The 13,178-nt window shown below is 44.7% G+C and overlaps 1 protein-coding gene across 1 annotated transcript in view; it reads right to left on the bottom strand.

The window, feature by feature from the left end:
• LOC132210853 (utrophin-like) overlaps nt 1-13,178 on the bottom strand; it is a 131,301-nt gene that overhangs the window by 75,420 nt on the left and 42,703 nt on the right. The window lies entirely within an intron of this gene.

Here is a 13,178-nt window from a genome sequence, read left to right as displayed (position 1 = left end):
CCAGGGTGAGATAAATTTTCATTCTTTTTACTGTGGTATTCAATTACTGAAAGTGCTCACAAGCGGATGCCTATGTGTATTTTTAACAGAAGAACACAGAAAATTATTAGATTAAAACCCACCTCTTGTCCTTCTCACTGCACACGGTATAGGTGTACAAATCAAACTTAAAACTTGCGCAGCATTCCTCCAGTATAGAATCCAAGCTCACAAATAACATTATTATGTGAAGGCTGTTCAATATTGCTCTCCAGAGAGAGAAAAATGTTTTCACTTTCTATTAATGTTCTATTATCATTATTTTAATTTTACTTGGATGGATTTCATTTTAACAGCATTGAAACCTTCATTTTTTTTAGTTTTATGAATCACAGAAACCCAGTAAGCAGGTACAGCAGGTATTAAGGAAGGCAAATGGAATTTTGGCATTTGTTGCTAAAGAAAGCGAGTATAAAAATACAAAAGAAGGTTGCTGCAACTATGCAAGGCATTAGTGAGACCACACCTGGAGCCCTGTGTACAGTTCTGGTCTCCTTACTTAAGGAGAGATGTCATTGTATTGGAGGCAGTCCAGTGGAGGTTCACCAGGATGATTCCAGAGACGAGAACCTGTCTTAAGACAGACAGAGTAGTTTCGGCCTACATTCTCAGGTGTTCAGAAAGATGAGAAGGGATCTAATTGAGGGATATAAAATGTTCAAGCAGATTGATAAAGTTGACATGGAAAGGATGATTCCTCATGCGGGCAATAGAACAAGAGGTCATAGGTTTAGCATAAGGGGAAGAAGGTTTAAAGAGTTGATGAAAAATTTCTATGCTGGAAGGGTCATGAATCTCTGGAATTCACTCCCTGAGAGGGCATTGGGGGGCTGTGACATTGAGCAAATTTGAAGAGGAGATAGAACGATTTTTGAGTTCATAATGGATTCAAGAATTATGGAGAGCAGGTAGGAAACTGAAGTTGCAGCAGAGATAAGATCAACCACAATCGTATCAAACAGCGGGGCTCGAGGAGCTGAATTGTCTTACTCCTCCTAGTACTTAAGTTCATTATCATTTTTGGCTTGGAGCTGTGAACTGTGAGCTGAGAGTGACCTTTGGACTGTGAGCAGCAGCTTATGTGAAAAAAGAAGAAACAATTTGATATTTGTTTCTGAGGCTAGGTCTGGAAGTTAATTGCAGGTCAATTCTTCTTCCAAGAAAACTCGATTGATGTGTCACTAACAAAGAGAAACCAATATTGAACTGTCTTTAAATCAGAAGGATTGTCCCTGCAAAAGCTACAGGACAGAGGTTTGATTGCCAACTGGTTGTCCTCCCATTATCAACTTAATCTAAGTGAAGAGGTCCTCTGTTACAAGTAATAATTAAATATCCCCCCAAAGCCTACTGAAAGGTATTTGCAAAGCTCAGTGTTTTCAGAAACCAAGACAGAAGCTCAGAAATTACTGGAAACGCTCAGCAAGTCTGGCAGCATCTATGGACAGAAGTTAGAATTCACGTTTCCGATCCTGTGACACTTACTTAGAAATAAGGAATCCTGAGGAAGGGTAATCTGACCCAAAATGTTAACTCTGTTTTCTCTCCACAGATGCTGCCAGATCTGCTGGTTTTTTACAGCAACTTCTGTTTTTGTTTCTGATTTACAGCATCTGTAGATTGTTCAGATTTTAGCTTGAAGATACTATCTCATCTGACTGTGAGATTTCAGATGATGGACAAAAACAAAATTTCCGGAAAAGCTCAGCAGGTCTGGAAACGTCTGTGAAGGTAAAAAAGAGGTACGATGTTAGATCTGGTGACCCTTCCTCAGAACTGATCAGAGGAAGGGTCGCCAGATCTGAAATTTTACTTTGTTTCCTTCACAGATGCTGCTGGACCCGCTGAGCTTTTCCAGCAGCTTTGTTTTTGTTCCTGATTTACAGCATCCACAGGGCTTTCCGTTTTAAAGATCATGCAGTCTGGTTAAGTAAACTGGCCAGTTACACTTGATTTATTTTTTTCCCTTTAATATATTCCTTAATTATATCTGTTTGTCTGTCTTTCTGTCTTTGTTAGAATGGGGGCTAGAATCAAAGAAGATGATGTTTAAGTCATGGGCATTCATCAGAATACCTTTTTGCTTAACTTTCTTTTAAAAGATACATATTGTTAATAAATTGTAAAATCTTTTGTTTAAGCTATAAACCTGGTGTCTGGTATTGTTATGCACAAAGTCTGGCACTGACTTTTCAAAAAATCTGATTAGGAAACATTGGGATCAATTTTGAACGTCACCAAATACTTCATATCAATGTGTTACGAACAGAGGCAGGGAAGCTGATTTAATACGGCTGTGACTTCAGGTCATAAAATCAGTAATAACATACTTATATGAAATAAATAAAGACAGTCTATCACAATCTCTTACTAATCAAGTTCACTTTGATTATGACATTAATTTCTCACAGTATTTGTACTTCATAAAGCAACCACATTGATATTGTCTCTAATTCAGATAAGTGGGCAAGTTAAGGGCACTGTGACAGTCAGCCAGTGTTACTCAGAGCAGCGAATGAGAGCTCTGTGACGGGCAATCAGTGTTACCGGGAGGAGGGAGTGAGAGGCCTGTGACAGTCAGTCAGTGATTCTGAGAGGAGCGGGTGAGGGCCCTGAGGTAGTCAGTCAGTGTTACTGAGAGCGGCGGTTGAGGGCCCTGTGATGGGCAGTGTTACTGAGAGGAGGGGGTGAGAGCCCTGTGACAGTCAGTCACTGTTACTGAGAGGAGCGGGTAAGGTCCCTGTGATGGGCAGTGTTACTGAGAGGAACGGGTGAGGGCCCTGTGATGGGCAGTGTTACTGAGAGGAGCAGGTGAGCACCCTGTGACGGGCAGTGTTACTGAGAGGAGCAGGTGAGGGCCCTGTGACGGGCAGTGTTACTGAGAGGAGCGGGTAAGGTCCCTGTGATGGGCAGTGTTACTGAGAGGAACGGGTGAGGGCCCTGTGATGGGCAGTGTTACTGAGAGGAGCAGGTGAGCACCCTGTGACGGGCAGTGTTACTGAGAGGAGCAGGTGAGGGCCCTGTGATGGGCAGTGCTACTGAGAGGAGCAGGTGAGCGCCCTGTGACGGGCAGTGTTACTGAGAGGAGCGGGTAAGGTCCCTGTGATGGGCAGTGTTACTGAGAGGAACGGGTGAGGGCCCTGTGATGGGCAGTGTTACTGAGAGGAGCAGGTGAGCACCCTGTGACGGGCAGTGTTACTGAGAGGAGCAGGTGAGGGGCCTGTGATGGGCAGTGTTACTGAGAGGAGCAGGTGAGCGCCCTGTGACGGGCAGTGTTACTGAGAGGAGCAGGTGAGGGCCCCGTGATGGGCAGTGTTACTGAGAGGAGCAGGTGAGCGCCCTGTGACGGGCAGTGTTACTGAGAAGAGCGGGCAAGGTCCCTGTGATGGGCAGTGTTACTGAGAGGAATGGGTGAGGGCCCTGTGACTGGCAGTGTTACTGAGAGGAGCGGGTGAGGGCACTGTGATGGGCAGTGTAATTGAGAGGAGCGGATGAGGGCACTGTGACAGTCAGTCAGTGTGACCGAGAGGAGGGCATGAGGGCCCTGTCCAGTCAGTCAATGTTACTGAAAGGAGCGGGTGAGGGCCCTGTGACAGGCAGTGTTACTGAGAGGAGGGGGTGAGAGCCCTGTGACAGTCAGTCTGTGTTACCGAGAGGAGCGGGTGAGGGCCCTGTGACAGGCAGTGTTACTGAAAGTAGGGAGTGAGGGCCCTGTCCAGTCAGTCACTGTTACTGAGAGGAGCGGGTGAGAGCCCTGTGACAGTCAGTCAGTGTTACCAAGAGGAGCGGATGAGGTCCCTGTGACAGGCAGTGTTACTGAGAGGAGGGGGTGAGAGCCCTGTGACAGTCAGTCAGTGTTACCGAGAGGAGTGGGTGAGGTCCCTGTGACAGGCAGTGTGACTGAAAGTAGGGAGTGAGTGCCCTGTCCAGTCAGTCACTGTTACTGAGAGGAGCGGGTGAGAGCACTGTGACAGTCAGTCAGTGTTACCGAGAGGAGCGGGTGAGGGCCCTGTGACAGGCAGTGTTACTGAGAGGAGAGGGTAAGAGCCCTGTGACAGTCAGTCAGTGTTACCGAGAGGAGCGGGTGAAGGCCCTGTGACAGGCAGTGTGACTGAAAGTAGGGAGTGAGGGCCCTGTCCAGTCAGTCACTGTTACTGAGAGGAGCGGGTGAGAGCCCTGTGACAGTCAGTCAGTGTTACCAAGAGGAGCGGGTGAGGTCCTTGTGACAGGCAGTGTTACTGAAAGTAGGGAGTGAGGGCCCTGTCCAGTCAGTCACTGTTACTGAGAGGAGCGGGTGAGAGCCCTGTGACAGGCAGTGTTACTGAGAGGAGGGGGTAAGAGCCCTGTGACAGTCAGTCAGTGTTACCGAGAGGAGTGGGTGAGGTCCCTGTGACAGGCAGTGTTACTGAGAGGAGCGGGTGAGAGCCCTGTGACAGGCAGTGTTACTGAAAGTAGGGAGTGAAGGCCCTGTGACAGGCAGTCAATGTTACTGAGAGGCGCGGGTGAGGGCCCTGTGACAGTCAGTCAATGCAACAGAGGAGCGGGTGAGGGCCCTGTGACAGGCAGTGTTACTGAGAGGAGGGGGTGAGAGCCCTGTGACAGTCAGTCACTGTTACTGAGAGGAGCGGGTGAGAGCCCTGTGACAGGCAGTGTTACTGAAAGAAGCGGGTGAGGGCCCTGTGACAGTCAGTCAATGCAACAGAGGAGCGGGTGAGGGCCCTGTGACAGGCAGTGCTACTGAGAGGAGAGGGTGAGGGCCCTGTGACACAGTCAGTCAGTGTTACCGAGAGGAGCGGGTGAGGGCCCTGTGACAGGCAGTGTTACTGAGAGGAGTGGGTGAGGGCCCTGTGACACAGTCAGTCAGTGTTACCGAGAGGAGCGGGTGAGGGCCCTGTCACACAGTCAGTCAGTTTTACTGAGACGAGCCGGTGATGGCCCAGTGACGGTCAGAGAATGTTATTGAGAGGAGCGGGTGAGATAAGGCTCTCACTGAAAAGCATGCATACGAGCAGAGACCTGAGTGGGAACACTGGTTTGTGTTCCCTCCAATTGAGCAGGCGGATGAATAAATTAAAAGCAAAGATCAGTGTTCTGTTCAGTTAAGGTATGCCTGGAATTAAGCTCTGACCCATGATTGGTGCATCCTACACTACATGTCAAATGCTGAGTGCTCCTGCTGGTCTGCATGACCATGTGTACAGCAGGTGCCTCTTATTGGAGCAACTGGAGCCCAGGGTCTTGAGCAACAAGTGGGAGCATTTCAAAGCATTGGTGAGTCTGACAGGTTTGTTGATAAAAACCGAAAGAACTGCATATGCTGTAAATGACGAACAAAAACAACGTTGCTGGAAAAGCTCAGCAGGCGTGGCAGCATATGTTGGAGGAGAAAACAGAGTTTAGGTTTCCAGTCCGGTGACCCTTCCCCAGAACTGATGGTGGCTGGGAAAACATCGGTTTCTATGCAGAAAATAGGGAGGAGGGTAGTGCAGGGAGTAAACAATAGGATAGAGCCCAAAGAGAGAGAAAGACAGGTGGACAGATAAAGGAGTTGCAAACAATCAGGCTGGGAGGGTGAACAGTTGTGAATGGGGACTGTTCGTCACTAACAACAGGGAATGTGTCGTGGCAGGCTGCGTGGTAACAAAGCCTGGTGTGTGGGGTAGCGGGGGCTGGGATATGGGAGAGTTTAGGCCCTAAAATTACAGACCTCAATATTGAGTCTGGAGGGCTGTCAGGTCCTCAAGTGGAAAATGAGGTGCTGTTCTTTCTGCTTGCGCTGGGCTTCAGTGGAACACTGTAGCAAGCCGGAGACAGAGGTGTTGGCCAGGTTTGTTGACAGTATATGTTTCAGGGTGTTGTTTTGTGATTGAATGCAAGTTTTATCAGGAGAAACTGATAGGCTAAGTGCGTTTTCCATGCAGCAGAGGAGGCTGATCGACGTATACAAAATTATGAGAGGCATAGATTGATTGTGAGAACCAGTAAATGAGTTTAAGTCAGAGGGCATAGATTTCAGGTGAACTGTCAACTGTCAGCTATTTAGAGGGGATCTGAGGCAAGTGTTTTCACCAAAAGTGATACAAACATGTAATATGCTGCCTGGCAAGGTGGAGAAGGCAGGTACGCTTGCAATATTAAAGAAGCAACAGATGAGCATTTAAAGGGCCGGCGTATGGTCGGTTATGACTCAGTGCAGGTAAATGGGATTAGTAGTTTGATGTTTGTTAGTTGGCATTGATGTTGATTAAGTGAGCGTGTTTCTGTACTGCATGACTTTATGAAGCAGGAAAGGAGATATCAGAGGTCCTGGCAAAGATTTTCAAGTCATTTCTGGCCACAGCTAAGGTGCCAGAGGACCGCTAATACTCTCAGCAGAGAGATCTCGGTGTCCATGTACACAGATCCTTGCAAGTTGCCACTCAGGTTGACAGGGCTGTTCAGAAGGCATACAGTGTTTTAGCTTTTATTAGTCGAGGAATCGAGTTCCGGAACCAAGAGGTTATGGTGAAGCTGTACAAAACTCTGGTGCGGCCGCACTTGGAGTACTGTATACAGTTTTGGTCACCGCATTATAAGAAGAATGTGGAAGCTTTGGAAAGGGTGCAGAGGAGATTTATTAGGATGTTGCCTGGTATGGAGGGAAGGTCTTATGAGGAAAGGCTGAGGGAATTGAGGCTGCTTTCATTCGAGAGAAGAAGGTTGAGAGGTGACTTAATTGAAACATATAGGATAATCAGAGGGTTAGATAGGGCGGAAAGGGAGAGCCTTTTTCCTAGGATGGTGACGGCGAGCACGAGCGGGCATAGCTTTAAATTGAGGGGTGAAAGATATAGGACAGTTGTCAGAGGTAGTTTCTTCACTCAGAGAGTAGTAAGGGTATGGAACGCATTGCCTGCAGCGGTAGTACATTCGCCAACTTCAAGTACATTTAAGTCGTCATTGGGCAAGCATATGAACATGCATGGAATAGAGTAGGTTAGATGGGCTTCAGATTGGTACGACAGGTCGGCACAACATCGAGGGCCGAAGGGCCTGTTCTGTGCGGTAATGTTCGATGTTCTATAGATGTGTTGTCTTTGGGCTTTGTATTTTGACAAAAGGTTAAGTCATAACATGAGAGCCCACAGTGTTGGAGGTAGCATATTAGCATGGATACAGATTGGTTCATAGGCAAGAAACAGCAATTGGAGATAAAGGGTTCTTTTTCAGTTTGGTGACCCATGACCAGTGGGGTTCTACAGGAATCGGCGGTGGGACTACAACTGTTTACAACATATATTAGTCATTTGAAGGAAGGAGGGTGGATCCTGACAAGTAGTTCAGAGGGGATAGATTTTGAGATGAATTCTAAGTTAAAATGTTTGAGTCAGCGAGTGAGTGATTAAGTCTGGAAGGGTGAGGAACCAAATGGCATGTAAGACAGAAGTGAGTTTGATATGGTTAAATAGAATGTATTTCATTAATGTGGGCAGTGTATAGAATAAGACGGATGAGCTGAGTGTACAGACAGGCATGTGGGAGTATTATATCATAGCTAAAACTGAGGCGTCGTTGAAAGATGGGCATGATTGGCAGCTCATCACTTGTCGTTTTTGGGTATTCAGACCAGATAGAGAGCAGAACAGACAGAAGAGTGGGCCATGTAAAGAAGGTGGGTCACAATATTGAACAAGGAATCAATGAAGAAGGATTATAACTTGGAAGGATCACAAAGCAAAGTTATATGGAAGGAGGCAACAAACATAAAAAGGGCAAGCTTACTGTTGTGTGCTCCTGAACAGTCTGAGAGATACAGGATTGAAATATAATTAAATTTCAGACAAGGGTAAGAATAATAAGGCCGTAATAGGGGACTTTAACTACCCAACCACTCACTGGAATAGTTTAAGTTTGCAAGGTAGGAAGGGAGCAAAATACTTGAGTTGCATTGCATTCGGGGGCGGGGGAGGGGGGAGGGGGGGGGGCGGGGTGTGCACAGTTCTGGACCTAATATTTGGTAGTGAATCCAGGCAGGTCGAAGGCATATCAGTAGGAGGTTTGTCCAAAGCCAAACTCTGTCGTCACGCGGGTGCCAGCAGTCACTTCCCCGAGAGCAGACCCTGCGATGTTGACAATTGCTGGCCAAGATAGAGGCGAGAGAAGCAGTTGCAACAGCTGGCAAATATCCACTCTGACTTTCATGTCAGTAATTGTCACTGTCTAATTCCTCACTTCAAGGTGAGGTGAGATACTCATGAGACCTAAATACTCGCACAAAGGCCTTTTGTTGCACACTAGTGAAACTCATCTCTCACCGTTGAAACCTTTGATGGAAAACTGGATTTTTTTTCTCAAAGCCAAGTATTTCTTTCTAATCTTGTCATAGTTTTTCCAACTGATCCAGCACTGCCCACATCATCCAGAAAGGCTGGGAATATTTAGCCCACTGTTAGCTTCACTGATATTTTTACAGTAAATCCAGGCCATCATGGACTACCAGAACACATGACCAAAAAGTCCCAGCTATATCTCTCTGTTTGTGATGTTTATTAAGGGCTAAACAGGGAAACTGTCTTTGAAGGACTGGACAAAAAAATGTTGGATTCAACAAGTTAACAACATTACTGTTTTGCCTTCATGTAATATACTTGCAGTGCAATCAAATATTTCAGACAGAATCAATTAAAGATCTACTAAGGCAACCTGAACAGGCCTATCCAGTTGTTGATTCAATCAGATTTGGGACCTTTGGCCTTTGACAAACCAAACAATGACCATTATAGAATGGGTTGGTAATTCTTTATTATCTACAAGATTTAGGGACAACAAATTGTCATAGTGGCATAAACTCTATAAATGGAAAGTAGAGTTTTCATTTCTGTCGAGTTTAACAAGGTTTAAGATTGATAGCTTAATCTGTATTAGGCTGACTCTTGAATAACATTACCAAAGAAAGTTTCAACATATTTGCCCCCAAAAAAGTCAGATATTTTGTATATATAAATCCAGGAAATAGTAGAGATGTACAGCAGATTAATCAGCAAGAAAAAATATGTTGATCCTTCATTTTTTTATTCATTTGTGGGATGTGGGCGTCACTGGCTGGCCAGCATTTCTTGCCTATCCCTAGTTTCCCTTGAGAAGTGGGTGGTGAGCTATCTTCTTAAACCATTGCATTCCTCCTGCTATGGGTTGACCCACAATGCTATTTGGGAGGGAATCCCAGGTTTTTGGCCCAGCAATAGTGAAGGAACAGCCCTTTCATTAAGTTATCATCTCTTGCGTTTTCAGCATATAGAATACTGCCAAAAACAGACACAATTTGCCACAGCTTTCCACTTTGCACTCATCAGGACAAATGCAAGAATGCTAAGTTTCAAAGGATCATAATTAAAAGCACAGAAGAAAAGGGCTGATCGATTGACAAGGTGACTCTAACTAGTCCAAGTGTTACCGCGCTATTGGGTAATTTTAAAAAAGTGCAGAAATTGGACAAATCACTTGGTTCAGGAGAAAGCACCTGTGAATGTAACTAGGTCGCATCTAGCTCGAACGAATAAGATACATTACAAGATTAACCAATTAAATTGTTTTTTAGTGCAGCTACTGACACACACTTCGGATTCTTTGGTAAGCAATGCCCCAATCACAGAATCACATCTAATGCCATGTGAAACAAAATGTCTGCTAACAAGTAGCTGATCAAATTAAACATGTTCTTTCAGCCATTCACAATAGGCTTGTGCTCACGCTCAATCAGCCTACGCTTGCAAGACCCAAAGGCGGCCAGAGTCAGGACAGCAATCCGAACATTGATAGCCATGTAAAACTCTATGCCGTCAGGTTACGCTCAGAGAAGAAAATAAAACAGAATGTGTGGAAAAGTGGTCACACAAGAATGGAAGCAAGAAAATCCCTACAACACTCTGAAAGGCACAGGCAGGAACCACCATGGGTGGCACTATAAAATCAAGTCAACACAAAGAGGAGACATGAGAGTCATTTGGCAGAAAATATAAAAAACAACAAGCTTTCTCCAAATATCTATCAAGAAGGGCAAACAAGACACCACCACAATTAGGAGTAAGGTGAAAAAGTGGCAGCATTATTACTTTCAGACTTCTGCATACATGCAACAAACCAAAAGAATTTGAAATAACAAGGCAGAGGTTTTGGCGAAATGGCATCAGACCCAGTTCTAGATATTGGTAGTCCTCACACTGACCGGATGAAAAGACAATATAGACATTTTCTAATCAACCTGTTACACACCTCTGGAGCAGGTGAAACTTAAACTTGTTGGTCTAAAGACAGGGACACTATCACTGCACCACAAGGGTCCTGTGAAGACACAATGTAACAAACACACACAAGTAATACCTAGGTGCTACATAATTTGTCGCAAAATGTTAAGAAACAATTAGAAAGATCAGGGAACACTGGCCTCTATTACAAGGGGAACTGAAAAAAGGTGGGAATTCTAGCTGCCCCAATATACAGCAGGGTATAGTTTTGACCTCCTTCCTTCAGGATATGTTTATATTGGAAGCAGTTCAAAAGAACATTCTTTATGTTGATTCTTAGGGTGAGGACTTGACTACGTGGAAAGCCTGAGCAAGTTAGGCCTTAACTCATTGGCGATTAGAAGAATAAGAACTGGTCTTTTTGAAACCCAAGATTCTGAGAGGTCTTAACGGGGTAGATGCCGAAAGGATTCCAGGACTAGGCATACTGTTTAAAATTAAGGGGTCTCCTATGTAAAATAGGATGAAAAGAAAATGTTCTCAGTCATCAGTTTGGAATTCTCTGGCCCAGCTCGCAGTGGAGGCCAGGTTCCTGACTAATTCCAGGTTGCCTAACAGATTTTAGAGTTCTGGAGTTGAGGGCTACGGAAGGCAGGCAGGAAAGTGGAGTTAAGGCCCAATCAGATCAGCCATAACACTGAAAAATTCAGCAGGGTCAAGGGATAAATGGCTTACTCCTATTTCTAAGATCGATTTGGGCTTTGACTGAAGTGCCATTAAAAATCACCGATTCAATATTTGCAGTGGTGACTAGAGAAAATGTTTAAGTAAAAATGTGACTTTATATTTAAGATATTGAAGTTGCACATGGATTTGCAAGGCTATATCAAGGTTCTTAAATCTTGAGAGGAAGCAATTCACTTTGTCACTTTGGTTCCCTGCAAGCATTATCCACAATTCGCCCCACTCCATTTTCCCTTCTCTACAACTCTACACTTTTTTCAGCTTTGTGTAAATAAATTCCTTAATGGAACTTGCTACAGACTGTGCTTCTAATAGTCTAACCCTGCCACCTACAGAGACTTTCGAGTCGGTGTATGAGAACTGTTGAGTATGTGTGTCTTTATTTCTGTGCAGCCATTTAAATTATAACATTTATTCTACCTTGTTTCTGTGTCAGTTCTCACGACACATGCTGAATTTCGTCTGCCACACTAGATTTTGCATCTGGTATAAAGTATTTCGTTCCTCATTCCATCTTACAGGAAAGATGTGAATTAATGGATGGATCCCAAAGCAAGAAATCAAGGTTGATTCTTACAATGAGTTTCAGAGACAGTAGGAACTGCAGATGCTGGAGAATCTGAGATGACAAGGTGTACAGCTGGATGAACACAGCAGGACAAGCAGCATCAGAGGAGCAGAAAAGCTCATGTTTCAGGCCGAAACCAATCAGAAGAATGGTCTAGGCCCAAAACATCAGCCCTCCTGCTCCTCTGATGCTGCTTGGTCTGCTGTGTTCATCACCTCTACACCTTGTTATCTCTCTTTTTTCTAAGAAGTGCTGATTTGTCGGAGCAATTTCTGGTTGTGAGGCTTTAATGTCTCTGAAAAAGATTCATGAGGGACCCTTAATGGAAAATAAATATCAGAGATTTATTGGGTTGGGCAAATTCCCTCAAGAATAATGCCAACTGCATGGACACGATTCCCATTCCAACTGAGGTAGATCTGGAATCTGCCTCCTCAGTCTGTCCCTAAAAGTGAAAGGGAATAGCAAACCACTGCTGGTGAAAAATAAGATTGTCAAGAAAATTGCTCAGGATCAAGCATCTGCAGATAATGAGCTTAAAACTTGCCTTAAAGCAATCCACACATCAATGACTGGAAGAACGAAATGAAAGAAAACAGATAGAGGAGGCTCTTGGTTCCAGAATCAAACAGAAACTGATGAAAGGCTTGGAAGGAATGGCTAGCTAAAGCAACGGTCTGCTACTATCAAAAACACTGCACTTTTAAGAAGCTACTAAGCCCGAATTCGGTTATTTTTAAACACACAATTAGTCTTCAACCCTTATTTCCTAAATATTGAGTGGGCAGTGCCGTGGATAAGTGGTTAGTTGTGCTGCCTCACAGCGCCAGGGACCTGGGTTCGATTCCCCACTTCGGCAGCCGTCTGTGTGGAGTTTGCACGTTCTCCCCATGTCTGCGTGGGTTTCCTCTGAGTGCTGCGGTTTCGTCCCACAGTCCTAAGGCACGCAGGTAAGGTGGATTAGCTGTGGGATGTGCAGGATGACAGGCATAATGTAGGGGGATAAATCTGGATAGGCTGCTCTTTGGAGGTTCGGCGTGGACTCGATGGAGCAAATGGTCTGCTTCCACACTAAGGATTCTATGACTGCTGCATGAACTGAGCTCTACCTTGAACGTAATATTCAGTCATACATTTGATCTACTGCTTTGCTCTGTGCCATGGTTCGCACACTGTGAAAACTGTATGAAATGCAATGCAAATGCAACACAAATGCTTTTCACAGTGTGTTAAACTCCAGAGACATTAAATTCAAATAAACAAAATCTCTCTCTCGCTCAACAGGCATCTACATGAAGGAAACAACCCCTGCACAAGAACTCAGGCTTTAATCAGCTAATAACCATGATATGTAACACCTTACTCCTCCCCCATGTTTATGCATCAATTTGTTAATTCCATAAAAACAACATGCTTGGTTCTTGCAGACAGATACAACCCCACTTCACAGTCATTCTGCCTTTGGGTACAAATTTCACTCAAAAATTAATTCAGCATCTTTTTCGTTTATCCTGAAACTGCAATAAAAGCCAAAAACATCCTCTTTGACAATTCCCCTTTTTAACATGATAACAAGACCTTATTCTACTAATTCAAAAATTGTT

This window comes from Stegostoma tigrinum, chromosome 21 (assembly GCF_030684315.1).
Source record: "Stegostoma tigrinum isolate sSteTig4 chromosome 21, sSteTig4.hap1, whole genome shotgun sequence".
NCBI classification, from domain to species: Eukaryota; Metazoa; Chordata; class Chondrichthyes; order Orectolobiformes; family Stegostomatidae; genus Stegostoma; species Stegostoma tigrinum.
This window is presented reverse-complemented; position numbering and strand designations above follow the sequence as displayed.